The sequence below is a fragment of the Hylobates moloch genome, unplaced genomic scaffold (genome assembly GCF_009828535.3).
Source record: "Hylobates moloch isolate HMO894 unplaced genomic scaffold, HMol_V3 SCAFFOLD_1, whole genome shotgun sequence".
Lineage (NCBI taxonomy): Eukaryota > Metazoa > Chordata > Mammalia > Primates > Hylobatidae > Hylobates > Hylobates moloch.
The window spans coordinates 88,807,855-88,825,428 of record NW_026652276.1 but is presented as its reverse complement, the minus strand read 5'-3'; the positions used below and the strand labels follow the sequence as shown (position 1 = coordinate 88,825,428).

Sequence of the window (17,574 nt, the reverse complement as noted above, 5' to 3'; positions counted from 1 at the left end):
GGAGCCCTGCAACTACGACTACTGCTAGCCTATTGAAGGATGATGGACTAGATTAAACAAAAGACAAAACACTGCAGCTGAGTCCCACACCCTCAAGACTAATAAGTATTCCACACTAGACAAGTGAGTGAAGCCATCCTAGATCTCTAAACCAAACTGAGCTAGCCAGGGCAGAAACCAACCTGACAACCCACAGAGCTTTGAGAAATTATAGATGTTTATTGGTTGGAGCTAATAAGTTTTGGAATGGTGTGTTATGCACCAAAAGCCAATACTTTCTAGGGTGATACTTTGGGACTATGTAAATATCCAATTACCCAAATAACTTTTTCCAAGTTTATGATTCTGCCTAAGTTAAATATTATCACAAAGATTGCAAAATGGAATTGCACCTTTTTTTAAGAGATGAAAAATGTAAGAATGGGGGCTTATTTGTCTTCGAAAAACATAGGACTAGTAAGTAGCTGTATCAGCATCAGAACCCCAATCTTTTACCTGGTCCAGTTTTTCTCAGTATGCCATGTAGAGGTAAGTGACCTGTTGTTAGGACTGGAATTCACTAGAGGGAGCAGTAGAGAGACATTCCAGAGTGTTATGAGTGGGACCCTGTGTACTCACACATGCACAGAAGCATCTCTGGTAAATGCTCCATAATTGACGGTAGGGCAGGATGGACAATGTAGGAGGAGACATTAATATAGTTATTAACATAGGAATTTAAATGATAATTGACTCATGAAAAGATACAAAGATAATATCTCTGGAAATTGCCTTTCATGAGTATAATCAAGAATGCCATTGACATACTAGATTATGATTAATAGTATCATATGTTTGTCAAACGTGGCTGTTTAATATTTTTATGTAGTCGTTATATCCTCCTCCAATTCTGCCAAAAACATCCTATAAGATATGTGAAGTGACACTGTGAGAAGAAAGGACCCCTGTCAGCCCTTATTACAAACAAGAAAACTGATACCCCAAGGGCCAAAACTAGCCAAGAGCCACAGTGAATAAATTGCCAAGCAGGCACTTGAACTCGGCAATCTCAATTTCCTAGAAAAGTTCCTCTCCCATGGCAGTGGGGGACAGGTTCCAAGTCTTTCAGATGCTAATAATGTCTGCGTCTTAGGTTTCTGCCTTGTGCCAGGCACTATTCTAAAATCTTTACATGTATTGAAAGTACCATGGGGGTACTGGTACTACACATTAACTTACACATTCATACGTCCAGGTACTTCGGAGTTGGTATGTGTTTAATATCATACCTACCTGCCTGAGAAAGGAATTCAAAGCCCCACTTTTTTCTTTACCTCTTCATAAAAATTTGAGAGCCACAAGGAAGCGCTCTGTGTTCCCAGTACTCTTACAGTGCGTTCGGTGGCAGTAGTCACCGCCAACCAGAACACTAGGATCCTGCCAGGGTGTAGATATTGTAATCAACAAGAGGCCAACCTCCGTCCTTTCTGCGGAGGGCGCCGAAGCGTCAAGTACCCCACAGCATCTCTCGGCTGGAGAGCCGACGGCAAGGGCGGGGTTGCCGGCGCTTTCCCCGAGGGCAGTCTCTGATCCTCCAGCTCCCCTCTAAGAGGCTCCCTGGTGCACTGGGCGAACGCGGTGCACGCAGGCCGGCTTTGGCGTTGTGGGGCCCCAAGGCGGCCAGGGGTCGCGAGGCGCCCTCCGGGGAGAGGAGCTGACACCAAGGTTGCTCTTGGGGGCCGTGCCTGCCAAGTATCGCGGGACTTGTGCACATCGCACAAGCGCCAGCTCCAGGAGCAGCTGGAGCGCGCTCAGTGCGCACCGCCCCAGCCCGGGGAGGAGCGGGAGCAGGGAGGGAGGAGGGCTGGGGGTGCTGGTTACGTAAATGATACTAGCCCAGTGAGAGGCCTCCAGGCTGGGGCTACGAGAGGAGGAGGGGCCACGCGAGGAGGAGGGACCGGGAAGCGGCGGGCTGGGGTGGGAGGGGGGCGGGGGCCGGGGCGAAGTGACCAGGCGGCGGCGGCGGCGGCGGCTCTGCTGAGGTGACAACGTGCTAGCAGCCCTCGCTCGCTCTCGGCGCCTCCTCGGCCTCGGCGTCCGCTCTGGCCGCGCTCGAGGAGCCCTTCAGCCCGCCGCTGCGCTATGAGGGCCCCTCTCTGGGGCTTGTCGAGGCTGGAGCCGGCTCCCTCTGCTCGCGGGCAAGTGTGAAGACCGAGGCGCGGGCGGGAGCCGGGGCTGCGCGCGGCGCTCGCGGGCCGGCGCGGGTTCCAGGTGAGCGCGGACTCAGCGAGCCCCGCAGTCGGCGCGGCCGGCCGGCGCCTGCTGGGCTTGATCTGAGGCTGAATCCCGTGTGTGGACCGCCGTTCCCTCTTCGCGGGATCGTTGGCCAGGATAGCAGGTCTCCGTCTCTTTCTCGCTTTTCCTCTTTTCCTCTTGTCTGGGACGAGCTCCCTCCCTCTGGGCTGCCAGAGTGCCCGGGCTAGGTGCCGCAAAGTCCCGCGGCGAGTGCCAGGGCGCGGAGCCGAGCGCCCCGGGCCGGTCCCAGGGCAAAGGCAGGGGCGCGGGTGGACCTGGCGAGGCGGCCTCCCGGGAGCTCCGCGTGCGCTCGCCTGCGGGGCTGCAGGTGTTGCGGGAGGACCGCGTGGCGTGGAACTTTCTGCCGCCGCCCACCTTCTCTGTTTTTCTGGCTACCCCGCTGAGTTGGGGGAGGGGGTGGCTCTGGCCCCCTCTGCGTTCTGGCGACGTTCCTCGGCGGGGGTGGCTCGGCCTCCAAGCCCAGACAACTTTCTCGCACCAGCTGCAGGCAGCCCCGGCTGCGTTGCGGGCGTTTCTACTCGACCGATACCAGGCGCTCCCTGGGTCTTGGGTGCCTTCCTCGACGGTTGCCTTCGTATCCTGCCCCCTTTGCCTCGCTTTTTCAGAGTTCTCTTGCCTCTCATTCTCGTCATGTGTGTCTTTGCCTCTGTGTCTCTTTCTGAGCCTTGGTCCCCTCAGTCCACACTCTCCGGCCATGTATCTGGTTTTTCTCTTATTGTGTTTCCCCGTCTTTCTTGGGATGTCTGTGTCCCTGTTAATCTGTCTTTCCTCTTGTCTCTCCGTTTTGCAGCATTTGTTCTCTTTCTGTGTCTGCTTCTCGTAGCTCATCTCTGTCTCCCTCTGTCATCTCCCTGCCCCGACTTCCCGAACACCAGCTCCCCGATCCCGAAGCGCCTTGGTTAGGGGAGCAAGCCCTGGCCCATCTAATGGGCATCTCCAGGTGCAGAGACTTTCCTGCGGGGTCAGTGGGGACGTGGAGGAGACAGCCTGCCCTTGTCCGGGCTGTCGTGGACCTGAAGGAGGGGCGCAAGGGGTAGAGTGGAGGGCACCGCGGCAGGCTCCCCTCGCCGGGTCCGAGGGCGCTGCGCTGCTGCGAACCTGAGCGCACTGAGGCTGCTACTCTGGACAGCGAAAGCTGCGCAAGCCCCTCCCTCATACTCGATTCTTTGACTATGGTTAGTTGAATTTCCAGGAGGAGAGTCTGCCTCCCCAATCTTTATAGCCAGCTGCAGGAGAACGGACAGTGGGCAGGCAAACATAGACGCTTTGGGGTTCAGGGAAACTAACCTCGAAAGGGTGGGAGCTTTCTTCAGGCAAAGGTGTTGCTAGCAGAGGAGAGGAGCTTTGGGGACTGAGGTATGCCTGCCTTAAACTACCATGCATTCAGCGCTTAGGAAAGCGGTTTCCTTGGAGAGATCGTGGTCAGCCTTCCCTGAAACAGCATAACAACATAGAGGTTTTATTCGCAAGGCTAAAAGCACTTGGCTGTCAAAGCCCCCTTGAAATTTCTGGTTTCCTTGAATATTTTCAGCTTTATGTGAAAGCTGCCTTTCCTCAGAGTCTCAGTCAGTCTCTCTCTCTCTCTCTCTTTTTCTGTGTCTCTCTCTCTTGCTGTCTCCCTGTCTCTCTCTCTGTCTCGTTCGCGTTCATGCCCTCTAGTGTTAAAGAAACCTGCTGGTTCGAGAATATTGAAAAGTAAGGTCAGCCTATTGGTTATTTACTTTTGAACCTCTCACCTTCCGGGATAATTCTCCTTGTGTTACCCGCATCCTTTCCTTTTCCTCAGTGAATGACTTTTGCATTACATTACTAATCTTTCTTCCCCCCGCACCCCCCTCCCGCGATCTCTGTGTGTGTTTTTTTTTCCTCCTCGTCTCCTGCAGAATAAGAACCTTCGTATTGAAACCCTGTTCGTTTGATTTAGGAATTGGATAGATTTGGAGAATTTGCGTAGCCTAAGGCAGACTTTGAACATTAAAAAGATGCATTTCTCTGCACTGTTTGCCGTAAACCAGAATTTCACATCTCTCCTTTAGCCCCTATCCACCTTCAATTCCATGGAGAATTTTCCTGGCTGCTTCTGCTTGTTTAAATAAGTGCTTTTATTTCACCATTTCTGTGATGCTTATCCCATTCCAGGGCTTAAGGTACTTGCTTAAGCAGGGGCACTATGTCTCGGATCCACTTTAGAGAGGAAGAATAGAAAGCTTTTCCAAAGGAATTATAGGGTGCTGCTGGTATAGATTAATTCTAGTTCAGAAAGTCCTGAGTGGGAATGTGAGAATGGAGGCTGTCTCAGATATGTAGTCCCTAGGACAGTGTGGGGAAACTAGGAAGTGCTTAATAAAAACTTGTTGGCTGATTGATTAGCGTGCGGCAGGTCATAGGCTTCCGAGTTACCAGCTATGCTAAGGAGGCTACAGCTAAATTCCACCTCCCCACTCCTTTTTTGGGAGGTTTCATTTAGATTTTTTATGAATGGTAATTGAGAACTAGTAGAAGGGATATTGAAACAGGAGTCTTCTGCTTCTTTGTAGTTCATGTTATTGCTTGAATTTGCCCCTTTTTGCAAGTCTACAACTTGGCTGGTGTTCTTTAACACAGTCATTGCAGAATTGAAGAAATGAGTTGAGAGGCCCTCAAATGTGGCATCTCTCAACCTCCTTACATGAAAGTACGTTGGGACATGGCATCGTTTTTGGGTGAATACTTTCATGTGGTTTCTAACAAATGAAAAGTTCTCTCTTTTAATATAAAGAACAGATATAACAGCTTAAAATACTTGGGGGCTATATATTGATCTGTAAGCTGGATCACTTACCCTAAATGATTTATGGATTCCCCTACTGGTTCATATATATATACACACACACATACACACACACACACACACACATATATATATATACACACACACACATATATATATATATATGAGATGTGTGATACTGCATGAATATGAGAATTTCCTAAAGTACCTGGAAACATAATGCCTCCTAATTCAAAGTAATAATAGGAATCAATGGGCAGCAATACTACTTTCTTGATAATATGCTAGTCACCTCTTAAAATAGTTGGTAATTTACCATGAGTATGGTGCAGGAGCATGTTCAAAGCAATTTTTCTTTAAAAATATTATTTATAAATCACTTGATACTCTACCCAATTTTTATATTTAAAAATGGCAAAGACATAATGAAAGCGGAAAATCTGATATTGTTTGAGATACCTTCTATTTGTTTTACAGGTTTAACTTATGCATCTAACTTTTTAACTTACTGGGCAGTCATTTCAGTTTAAACAGTTATATCAGAGTGAAATATGTTGTTATCATGCCAACTTGATTTCTAGAAATAGTAGTTGTAACAGGAACATTTTCATGTAATAGAGCTTGTACAGCTTATAAAAACTTTGGGATTTTAGGAAAGGGGTGAGATAAGAAGTAACAAATGGGTATTTTTATTTTTTATGAATGGGCAGATGAAGAGAATCCTGGTGTTTCTGAATAATAAGAACAGTCGAGAAAATGCTTGAGAATAAAGTATGAATAGAATTAAGTCTTACTGTCTAAAATAAATTATAATGCTACATATCTCTGTTAGATGTTCATTGTCCTTTTAAAAATGGACACTTCATATAGTTATGACCTTTAACTAATTTGCCTTATTAGACATGATATTCTCAAGAGAAACCTCTTCCAACAAACAACACATTCTTGACAGCAACTCTTAGTACATCACCTTCTTGTATTTGTGTCCCTGTCGGAAGGAACATCTAGACATCTTAAATCTAATGGGATCTAACAGGATCACTGCTTTGAAGTCTGAATGACCATATGCCTAATTATCAAAGGATTTAAACTGGGCTTTGGTTCTAAATCCTTCCCTCTGCTCTTGTCATCAGAATAAACACATGTGAAACATCAAATCAAGTCCTACATATATATACTCATATTTATTATGACAACCTATTTAATGACATTTCCAACAGCAACCCCCCCACACTACACACACACACACACACACACACACACACACACACAGAGTGGCTAAGCATATGTTTGAAAACGTAAATCATATTTAAAGATCTGGCACTGTCTGCTTTGATAAACCATTTATTATTTTATCAGATTAGACTTCTGTTTACAATTTCTATCTTAAGGCACATTGTTGAAGGACTTCTGCCATTCAAATATATGCATACCTGTGTTTGAAAAGTCTGGTTTTTCATTGTGAAATTTAGCTTTTCAAGGAAATTTATGAAAATGAATACATTTAATTCAGTAATAGTCATCCGTTTGAGGCATTATAAGCAATTATATCTAGTTTTTGGGAGGAGCAGTATAAACCAAACAGACTTTAATCACTTGATATTTGTTTTGTCTTGATTTCATATTCAGACCTGTGTCTGTGTTTTCATTGTAGTATATCTATTATAATACATTTAATTGGTCTTAGCTTGATTACCAAGAAATGATTACAGGTGGCTAAAGACATCTGTGTGATTCTGATTACTGTGTGCTCTCATGACCCTAAATTCATTTATAGCTATGAGCTTTTCAAACTGTTTTTAGTATGTCTTTAGACTTATACATTTAAATGAAATTCTTAATTTTTAAAAGTTATCACTACAGAGATTGATGGGATCTAAAATTTAAATTGTAAGTTAAAGTTGGGAGACATGCTTTTCCTTTAAGGGCTCAACTTCATTCAATGTCCATGTAATTAGAGTCCTCATGAACTGTCAGGCTGTCTCTTAATGTCTACACTACCATAATTACCTACCTTTCAGAAATGAATTCAACACAATTCAAAATATCAGTTATTAAAAATTGTTCCAGGTTAATGGTTAATCCTTTCAAGATAGTTTGAGAGGGATGTAGGGAGAAGAATGACTATTATTATCATAGATATGAACATATTTGTTATCATCTTGTAGACTATGTGAGAAAATTAAATACAATGTCCATAATAAATACTTAGATTTCTTTCATTTTTTTAAAGATATGCTCATTGTTAAGATAGATGAGGGCTGTCCAAGATATATCATGTTAAGGTTTTAACATGGAGAGGAATTGGGACTGTTTCATATATTCCACTACATTGAATTGTCACTTAAATCTTAGTTAAGCTCTTATACAACATTTTAGTAAGAGTGTGATTAATCTGCTTGTTGACACTTTGGTGAACATAATGCATGTGGTGAGTAGCCACTGTAAACAGAAAGAAGAATTTAAAAGCATAGCACAATCAAAAATCATCCAAATAACATCTTGAAGATAGTAGTAAATGTCAACTTAGTCTCTTGTCTTATATTAATTGTCTTGATATTACAAGCAAAGCACCTCTTTTTTGTTAATAAAGTGGATTTTGACATATGAGGAGGATTATGTAGGTTAGAAGCATAATAGTTGACTTAATTTCCTCTTGAGATTATTATTATATAATTAGTTTCAGATAGAGAGGGTGAGATTTATATGGCTATCAAGACCCCAGTGAAATACAACCATTAGTTTAAAGAAAGAAAAATGGAATAAAATATATGTAAAGATGTGTCCATTCTAACTTATTTATGAAGAAGGTAAGATGGTGTATTGGGTTATAAATGGATAAAGTGGCTAAATTTTGTTGGCTGTTTACTTTGTACTTGTACTGTGGTAAGTAAACATCTGGCAGGTCTTAACATGTTTTATCTTTATAACAACAATATGAGTAATAGTATGTTACTGTTCCTATTGTATAAATGAGGCCTCACCTCAGAATCACACAGCTAATATGTGTGAGCATCAAGGATGACACCAGTTTATTCTGCCTTGAAGCCAATAATCTAATAGTTCTCAGTCTGACATTTTCACTGACTGATAATTTAAAAAAAATCAAGTGGTAAACTTTATGTGATTATTTTCTTTTGTACAGTAAGAATGATTGAAAAAGTCTACTTCTATCATCACAATTTTATAAAAGTGGATATTTTAACACCAAATAACATGGAAGAACTGAATTTCAAAATAAATAATAGTTATTTAAAGAGAATAAATTAAGCTCCCTGTACGTTTTTCCACATTGTACTCATTTTCCTAATTTCACCCAAGACTGATGAAAATTTCATCACAAAAAATTTCCTGTAGATTGTGCTGAGATGCCCATCTTACTCTGAACCACTGTGATATGACCATGCTCTGGCCAGCGTGGTCATCATATTCATGACTTGATGACATAATGCTTATAGCTTATTCCATTCTCTTCCTAATTTCAAATAAAATTTGGACCTAGGAAAGATGCTAGCACTTGCTTTAGCCTTTTTTTACTGTGCTAATGTTTGTTGAAATTATTGGAAGATTAGGGATGACTTGTTCCGTCTTGGTAGTTAACTGCCATTTACTGACACTAAGATGGTGCCACTCTGTGTCCTGGGATTGGAAATGAATACTGGGCAATGACAAAAAGAGCTTGTCAGAACTAATTTCTCCATCCTCCCTCCAAAAAACACATCCCAACCTGTAGGGATCAGTTTGCTCCATTTTTACTTCTTTGCCTTGGCAAAAGTGAAGCAAGTTTGCTTAGTGCTTTTGTAAAACTGGCAGTTGATTTTACATCCCAGGTTGCTTTAGATAGTGTCTATTTGGGCCATCGAAGAGGGAAAGAATACTGGTGGAGTGTGTGAAATGTGGCTAAATTGACCTAAGACATTAGTTTCATTTCTACCAAAGCAGTTTGTAAATCCAAATTACCTTGAGTTTATTTATTCATTTTAGTTACAGGTGTTCAGGTACCACTAATACAGAGTCTCATTTAACTGGGATGGATCCACAGAATCTACCTTTATACACATTTTCCTGTGTGATTCTGAGGTGCAGTGACATTTCAAGCAATTAATCTGCTTGTAGTGTATCACTTAACAGATTTATTTAACAAAACACAGCAATTACTATGCACCAGAGTTGTTCTAAGTGCTTTGCAGATATTGATTCACTTAATCATAAAGACCTTCAAAAGTAGATTTTATTAGTATTCTTATTTTAGAGACAAGGAAAGTGAGTCACAGAAAGGTTAAATAAGTTGGCCAGTGTAAGAAGATCATTGGAAGGGCAAGGATGATGCTAATTTTGATAAAATAATTAAAACTACCTACATGTGTGCGTGTGTGTGTGCGCGTGTGGGTGTGTGTGTGTTTTGAGACAGAATTTCCCTCTGCCACCCATGCTGGAGTGCAGTGGTGCAATTATAGCTCACTGCAGCCTTAAACCCCTGGCACAGCCTCCCAAGCAACTAGGACTACAGGCATGTGCTGCCATGTCTGGCTAATTTTTAATTTTTTTTTTTGATAGAGACAGAGTCTCACTATGTTGCCCAGGCTGGTCTTAAACTCCTGGCCTCAAGCAATCCTTCTGCCTCAGCCTCCCAATGTGCTGGGATTATAGGCATGAGCCACTGATCCTGGCCATGCTTTGAGCCACAAAACTTGAAGTAGCAGAATTGAAAACAGAACCCAGATTTCTATGTCTTTTCTCTGTTTAAGTAAGTTTTGCCTTTGAAAGTGAAGGAAGAAAAGCTGGTATTTCTCGAGTTGGAAATTTTTTATTTATTTATTTATTTTATTTATTTTATTTTTTTTTTATTATACTTTAGGTTTTAGGGTACATGTGCACAATGTGCAGGTTTGTTACATATGTATCCATGTGCCATGTTGATTTCCTGCACCCATTAGCTCGTCATTTAGCATTAGGTATATCTCCTAATGCTGTCCCCCCCCCCCACCCCCCACCCCACAACAGTACCCGGAATGTGATGTTCCCCTTCCTGTGTCCATGAGTTCTCATTGTTCAATTCCCACCTATGAGTGAGAACATGCGGTGTTTGGTTTTTTGTCCTTGCGATAGTTTACTGAGAATGATGTTTTCCAGTTTCATCCATGTCCCTACAAAGGACACGAACTCATCATTTTTTATGGCTGCATAGTATTCCATGGTGTATATGTGCCACATTTTCTTAATCCAGTCTATTGTTGTTGGACATTTGGGTTGGTTCCAAGTCTTTGCTATTGTGAATAGTGCCGCAATAAACATACGTGTGCATGTGTCTTTATAGCAGCATGATTTATACTCCTTTGGGTATATACCCAGTAATGGGATGGCTGGGTCAAATGGTATTTCTAGTTCTAGATCCCTGAGGAATCGCCACACTGACTTCCACAATGGTTGAACTAGTTTACAGTCCCACCAACAGTGTAAAAGTGTTCCTATTTCTCCACATCCTCTCCAGCACCTGTTGTTTCCTGATTTTTTAATGATGGCCATTCTAACTGGTGTGAGATGGTATCTCACTGTGGTTTTGATTTGCATTTCTCTGATGGCCAGTGATGATGAGCATTTTTGGAAATTTTTTAAAAAGTTTATATTTTAGAAGTTGTAGCACCAGATTAAGAAATAAATATAATTATGAATGGGATAGTAAACATGGAAAAATCAGTGGTTTTCCTCAGGTAGTATCATCATTGACTTGGCCTCTAATTAGACATAGACCAAAACAATATTAATAATCACTAATACATAGTGTTGCAGACAAGAATATTTTTTAAATATTTGGAAAAGAAATAGCTGTTTGTTTCAATCCATAACAAAATAACCATATATAGTTCAATAGGTAACTAAGATTTACATCTTTATACTAAATAAGAAACAATTTATTTTCCTGTAATGCTCCTCATAAGATCTTCCAGTTACATTAGGAAATATTCATATTTATGGAAGGATTGGGGAAATTCTACCTAAATTTATGGATTTTTTTCTCAATAATTTTCTCAATAATTTTTGTAAGCTTTGTATAAATTTGTAATTTATAATCACTTGTGAAAACTGATGTATTAATCTTTAACAAAGTACATTTTCTCCTTTTCTGTTATTTAATATTTTTGTTTAATACACTAAAATAATCCTGTAAAATGGCTTTTCTTTAGTGTTTTTTAAAATAAATTTTATTTTAGACTGATGTTTGATTAAATTATGTAAGTTATTTGAATTCTAAACCCCCAATAATGAGTCATTCCACTTGTGTGGTTTAAAAAAGAGTTAAAAATCGGCATTTAGAAACAATGTGATTTCCAATTCTGTAAATGATTTAAGGGTTTATAGGGTTACTGACTATTCTACTTTCAAGACTCACGACCATCTTTTCTCTTTTTCTTATAGCAAATTTCACCAGGATTCCTGAGACTTATATTTCTTCTATTTTCTTGATCATTCAGTCTCAAATAGGATTATATATCACTTGTCCTGAAAAATATTAGAAACAGTCTGTCACTGAATATGGTGCAGATTTTATTCATATGTTATAGATTTTAAGCATACCTTTTGATTTTTTTCTTAAGGTAAATATTGTGTTTATTATTTTTTAGTATTCTTTTTCTTTGCTCCATATCTTGTTTTCTGTTCTTCTTTCCATTCTTCTTCATGGTGCTTTTTCTTTAAATTGTCTCTCTTTTATGACTTAATAAATCTTCATGTAGCCAGATTGAACTATGTATTGGTGTCCTTGATTCTGGTAAAACAAAACAAAACAAAACAAAACAAAACAAAACAAAACAAAAAACAAGGAAATTTAAAAAGGCTGTTCATCTCATCATTTAGTTTCTGAATAGGTAAGAGACACTATAGCTCTTGCATCTAGGTCATTTAACAGGAGGATGGGGATGCTAAATTTGCATCTCATTAGCTTTGTCTACTTTTAGAATTGTGTGCTTGGGCCCTGTGGTCAGTTGGCAGGTGGCAGGCCATGGCTCCAAAGGAATGCTGTGTTATTTGAGGGGATGCCAATTTCACTTGCCACACGGTTCTCACATTACTTGGTCAGACTTTTTAAAAATAAAACAACCAATATATGTTTCATTATTTATGCTAGATTACTGACTTCACGTCAAAAATCATTGTGATATTGATAGGCTGTGATAAATAATTTTAACAATTTATATTCTGTGGTACCCACTGTCAGACTTATGGATAGTGTTTCCTCTATTTTGGTAACCTAGAGCAGACATTTTGTCAAAAATTTTTAAAAGACTTTTATTGTTGTGCACTAAAGTTGAGATGAATTGTAGGTAATTGGATGGTACAGCTGAATTAACACATTGAATTGCTGGTTATGAGACACATCATTTGCTGTTGCAGACAACAATAGGCCCATTTTTGTTTCTACAATGCACAAATTCTTATTATCTATATAAAATTCTAATTCAAGTGGGATAACATGTATACATCATTTCCATTCCTTTTGTAAGGAAAACTAACTTCCACAAATGTAAAATATTTGCAAATATCTCAAATAATTTTGAACTTCAATTCATCTTTTTTTGCAAATGTTAAATCAGTTTTCTCATTTCCCACAAACAGAACAGGATATAAGGCATTTCGAACATGAAATCAGTACTATCAGTTTTACCCTGTGTACCTTAAGGTCTGTGCAGATGGGCAATTCACATTTATCTCAACAGAGATCCTTATTTGAATCATTCTGAAGAACATTATTACTATCATGATTATGGTAACATGCAACAGTGTAATAATTTTGTTGGCTCTTGGGTTTTTTTCATTTTAGACTTTTTAAAGTATAGCTTCTTAGTTTTCAATAGATGAGTATCCATTTTAAGAGGAAGGAATAAGAACTATTTTATCTAAACTACCTCCTGAAAACTCATTAATTCAAGCATTAGACGGAGGGATTAAAAGTTATAAAACTGTTACAAATTGTAGAGAGTAAAGCAAGGTAAACTGCCTAGAATGTAGTAGGAGGTCGGGGCAGGGGGAGGTGGGTTGGTGGCTTGAAGTTGAGGAGGTTCACTCTGCCCATATTAAGCCCCCAAAGGCCTGAGGCTCAATAATGTTGAAAAAAGTAGAGAACAGAAATGAGAGTCTGGGGCTAAAACAAAATAATTTATCAAACATGTATAGATGAAATAGATAGCCTTGTATTCACAACTCTACTTTCTATGTAAACATCTCTATAGTGAGTTTTTCTCACTCGCTCACCTAACTATCCACTCTTAACATGTACTAATTACCAAGGGACAGCAAGGGCAACTAAGGATGGGTCTTAGAAAAACAATGCCCCTTTTATTTTGGCACTTAGAGTCTTTAAGCCTGATGTTCAGCTTTTTGCTTGCCCTAAAGCAAAGTATTTTAGTCAACAAGACCCACTCAAGTTCACAGAGATCTGCATTTTTTATTCCTTTATATTCTTTACTTTTTTTTTTTTTTCCTTGAGCCAGGGTCTCTTGCCCAGGCTGGAATACAGTGGCATGATCATAGCTCACTACATGTAACCTCAAACTCCTGCACTAAAACAATCCTCCTGCCTTACCCTCCCAAGCAAGTAGGGCTACAGAAACGTCTCACCACACCCAGCTAACTTTTATAATTTGTAGAAATGGGGTATCTTGCTATGCTGCCCAGGCTGGTATTCCTTCATTTTTAAATATGTAAAACAGCAATAAAGGATCACAGACATTTAAGATATAATGTAAGAACAAAAATTTTTAAACATCTGCAACATGAAAAAAAAAGAGACCAAGTTAAAGAAACCAGTAACAACAAAATGACTTTGTAAGAAACACACAATTAGAGGACCATAAAAGAGACAAATATATGTTTTATATATATCTATATATTTATATATATCTATATATCTCTCTATATATATATTTATATATATCCATATATATATATATATAAAATTATTGAAAAGATCCAGGAAAAGATTGTATTCATAAAACAAGTGGATAATATAGAAAAGGAACACTAAATGACTAAGAAAAACTCTTGGAAATTGAATATCTTCAAATATTTTAAGGGAAAATTTGTAATTTTAAGTGGAGAAAAATCTGTCAATTCTAACAAAAATGAAACAAGATGGAAGATATGAGTCACAGTGAATCTCCATAAAGCATGACTTCCTACTAATTGGACATCTAGTAAGAAAACAAAAAATACAGTTAGAGCAAGCATTAATGAATTGAAGATAATTATCAGATTTCTGAGGAAAGGTGATTTACAACTCAGCATACCATACCCAGTCAAAATATCCAGTGTCAGGGTAGAATTAAGACATTTTAAGACATATAAAGACAAACATTATCTTCTTTAAATATAACCTTTCTTGAAAAGTTACTCAAGGTTGAACCTCAGCAAACTATGTTTAAGAAAAAGAGAAGGACATGGCATGATAGCTATGTGAAGTAGTCCAAGAAGGCGAACAAATTGTGTTGTTTCAACCTGGTGTAGGATTAGTATAAGGAAATGGAGGGTTTGGTTGGTGGGAGGATTTGGGACAAAAAGGGGACGTTATAGAATATTTAATGTTTAAGGAGTATTTAAAAAGACAAAAAGTGTACAAAGAAGAAAAGTAGAAATGTCAGGTAAAACAAAAGAATATGCAAAAAAGGAAAATAACCATAGGACTTTAGTTGGCTCGAAAATGAATAATATTTTTATATTAAATATACATGGTATTTACTGATTTTCATCTTTTGATTGATTTTCAGTCAGTCTTACTTAAAATGTGGAAGATAATTGTGGTGATAGAACAAAATGCAAATATTATCAAGACTGACAATGTCACGATAAACATACAGGTGGCTGAGGTTGGGAATTAGGTATGGGGACTGGAGAGAGTTGAAGGAAAGTTTAGGGATTGGAATAGTAGCATATCACAAAATAGGAGTCAAGAGATAGTGTCTATAGTTAATAGAAGAAATAGCACTGATATAGTCCTTAAAGTTACAAAGATAACCAACAAGAGGAATAATGACTACATTAGGAGGAAAGATAGAGAAGTTCTGAATATGATGTGAAGTGACTTAGATAATGGCTAAACTACTTTGAGTTTGCTTGGTCAAGGTATGCTTTAATTTTTTTGAAAAAAAAATGTGATTATGCTTCGATGAGTGTGTACGTCCCGGATTTCCACAGATTCCAACCACTCTCTGTAGAGGCATCATGATCCATAAAGATATTGGGATTTAAAGGTTCTATTGTAGAGCTAATAAACAATTAAAAGTGAGTTCCTCTGGGGAGAGGAACTGACTGGGGTTGAGGGGGTTTACTATACAAAGAAATATAAATTCTTGGCACTTTGTCACTGAACGTGATAGCAATAATTCCCTATAGTACTAAATTATGGGGCTAAGAGGGGAACATTGGATTTAGTCCTGACAAAGCCATTAATAAACTCTATAACATGTCATTTAAGTTCTCTGAATGTCAGTTTCCTCATCTTTAAAGCAGCGGGTGATGGGCATGTAATCCCAGCACTTTGGGAGGCTGAGGCGGGCGGATCATCTGAGGTCAGGAGTTCAAGACCAGCCTGGGCAACATGGTGAAACCCCGTCTCTACTAAAAATACAAATATATATATTTTTAGCTGAGCGTCGTGGCACACACTTGTAGTCCCAGCTACTTGGGATGCTGAAGGAAGAGAATCATTTGAACCCAGGAGGTAGAGGTTGCAGTGAGCCGAGATTCCACCATTGCACTTCAGCCTGGCAACAAGAGCAAAACTTTGTCTCAAAAAAGAAAAGAAAAATAAATCAACTGGTATTAAAAAAGTACCCAGTACCACTTTGTAGTCTTATGTTTATCTTATGAAGATAGGTCTATCATTTTATTGAGAATAAAGTGAATTAGAATTTTTCTAGGTATAAAGCCTAAGACTGATACAGAGCTCTTACTTGCTCTGGGTCTTTATTAGAGTAAAGATGTTCATTGCCTTCTTAACAATGATCTTCAGTCTCTGTCCTGTATCCTTTAAGTTTGATTCTTTACTTTGTCTAACTGACTTTACCAATCAAATCGGAATCATACATCTTTAGTTTTATGAATGTGTGTAACCAGATCCTAAATAGAATTGTTTTAATAGAACTTTTTTCATTCTTCAAGGCCTTATTTTCCCATAGCTTAATTTTTTTTCTTTTTTCCTGATGTAAAAATGCACAAGATGATTCTTTAAAAGGTCGTATCTCCGTTTCACCTCTGTTTTCCTAAATACTTTCAAAGCACTGAGGAATAATTTGAAACAACATTTTGTAGTGGATTCTAGATAGAGACAGTACATTTTATAGTTCTCTCTGTTATTAAATTGTACCAGTTACTATGACTACCTGATATGCTTGCAAATTTACAGAAGAATTGGTAAATGAAGGATGGCCATTTCAGTGTTCACAGATGTGAAGATATTGCCATCTCACATCAGCAGCTGCTCTTGAAATATTGACTCCTTAGTATCCTTGGGCTAACACTAATTTTGTAGCTGATCAAAATAATTGCTGTACAGATACTAGCTATTCCTAATTAATGTGAGCATATGGGTAGTTCCCACAAAAGAATTTACTAACCTGCCAGTTGTTGCTGTGTATATGTTCACACTTTAGCGTTCTTAACTATGAACATGAATCAGCAAACTAAAAAATAATCATAGTTAGCTTCCTATGGATAGAAATAGAGAGAGAGAAATGAGGAAGTTTCCAAGTTTACCCCCATAGCGTAGGATACGTATACCACAAAAATGTATTGTGGAAAACTGAGAAAAAATATTTAATTTATGTGGTAAAACATAGTCTTTTATAGTATAAAAGGAAAGGGGATTCTGAACTGAGAAAAAAAAGCAAATTAACAATGAGGCACTTTTTTTTTAAATTATACTTTAAGTTTTAGGGTACACACACGTGCAGGTTTGTTACATATGTATATATTTGCCATGTTGGTGTGCTGCACCCATTAACTCGTCATTTAACATTAGGTATATCTCCTAATGCTATCCCTCCGCCACTCCCCCCACCCCACAACAGGCCCCAGTGTGTGATGTCCCTTTCCTGTGTCTAAGAAAATGTGGCACATATACACCATGGAATACTATGCAGCCATAAAAAAATAATGAGTTCATGTCCTTTGTAGCGACCTGGATGAAGCTGGAAACCATCATTCTCAGCAAACTATAGCAAGGACAAAAAACCAAACACCGCATGCTCTCACTCATAGGTGGGAATTGAACAATGAGAACACGTGGACACAGGAAGAGGCAATCTTTAAAGCTGTGAATATCTGTTTTCTGTTGATAGTTTGTAATTACAGTCTCTCTTGGTCACCTCATTTTACCATTTTCTGGGTGATCTTGATTTGAGGACAGTAACTTGTGGGCAGTTAGAGCTCTTTTGTCCTGTTATTTTATGTGGTTGATGAATCTGGGGTCCATTAAGTTACATATTAAAGTTGAAGTTCTTGGCAATTAATTAGGA

At 39.1% G+C, this 17,574-nt stretch overlaps 1 protein-coding gene across 7 annotated transcripts in view; it reads left to right on the top strand.

Annotated features, from left to right (window-relative positions):
- The first annotated feature begins 1,984 nt into the window (after nucleotides 1-1,984).
- Nucleotides 1,985-17,574, top strand: part of GALNT13 (polypeptide N-acetylgalactosaminyltransferase 13) — a 588,430-nt gene continuing 572,840 nt past the window's right edge. For 5 of the 7 annotated variants that reach the window (XM_032755686.2, XM_032755680.2, XM_032755678.2 and 2 more), the window contains exon 1: nucleotides 1,985-2,377. The gene's annotated coding sequence lies outside the window, so the exon portion shown is untranslated. The remainder of the gene's footprint in view (nucleotides 2,378-17,574) is intronic. The other 2 variants (XM_032755681.2, XM_058441873.1) reach the window with 1 other exon arrangement.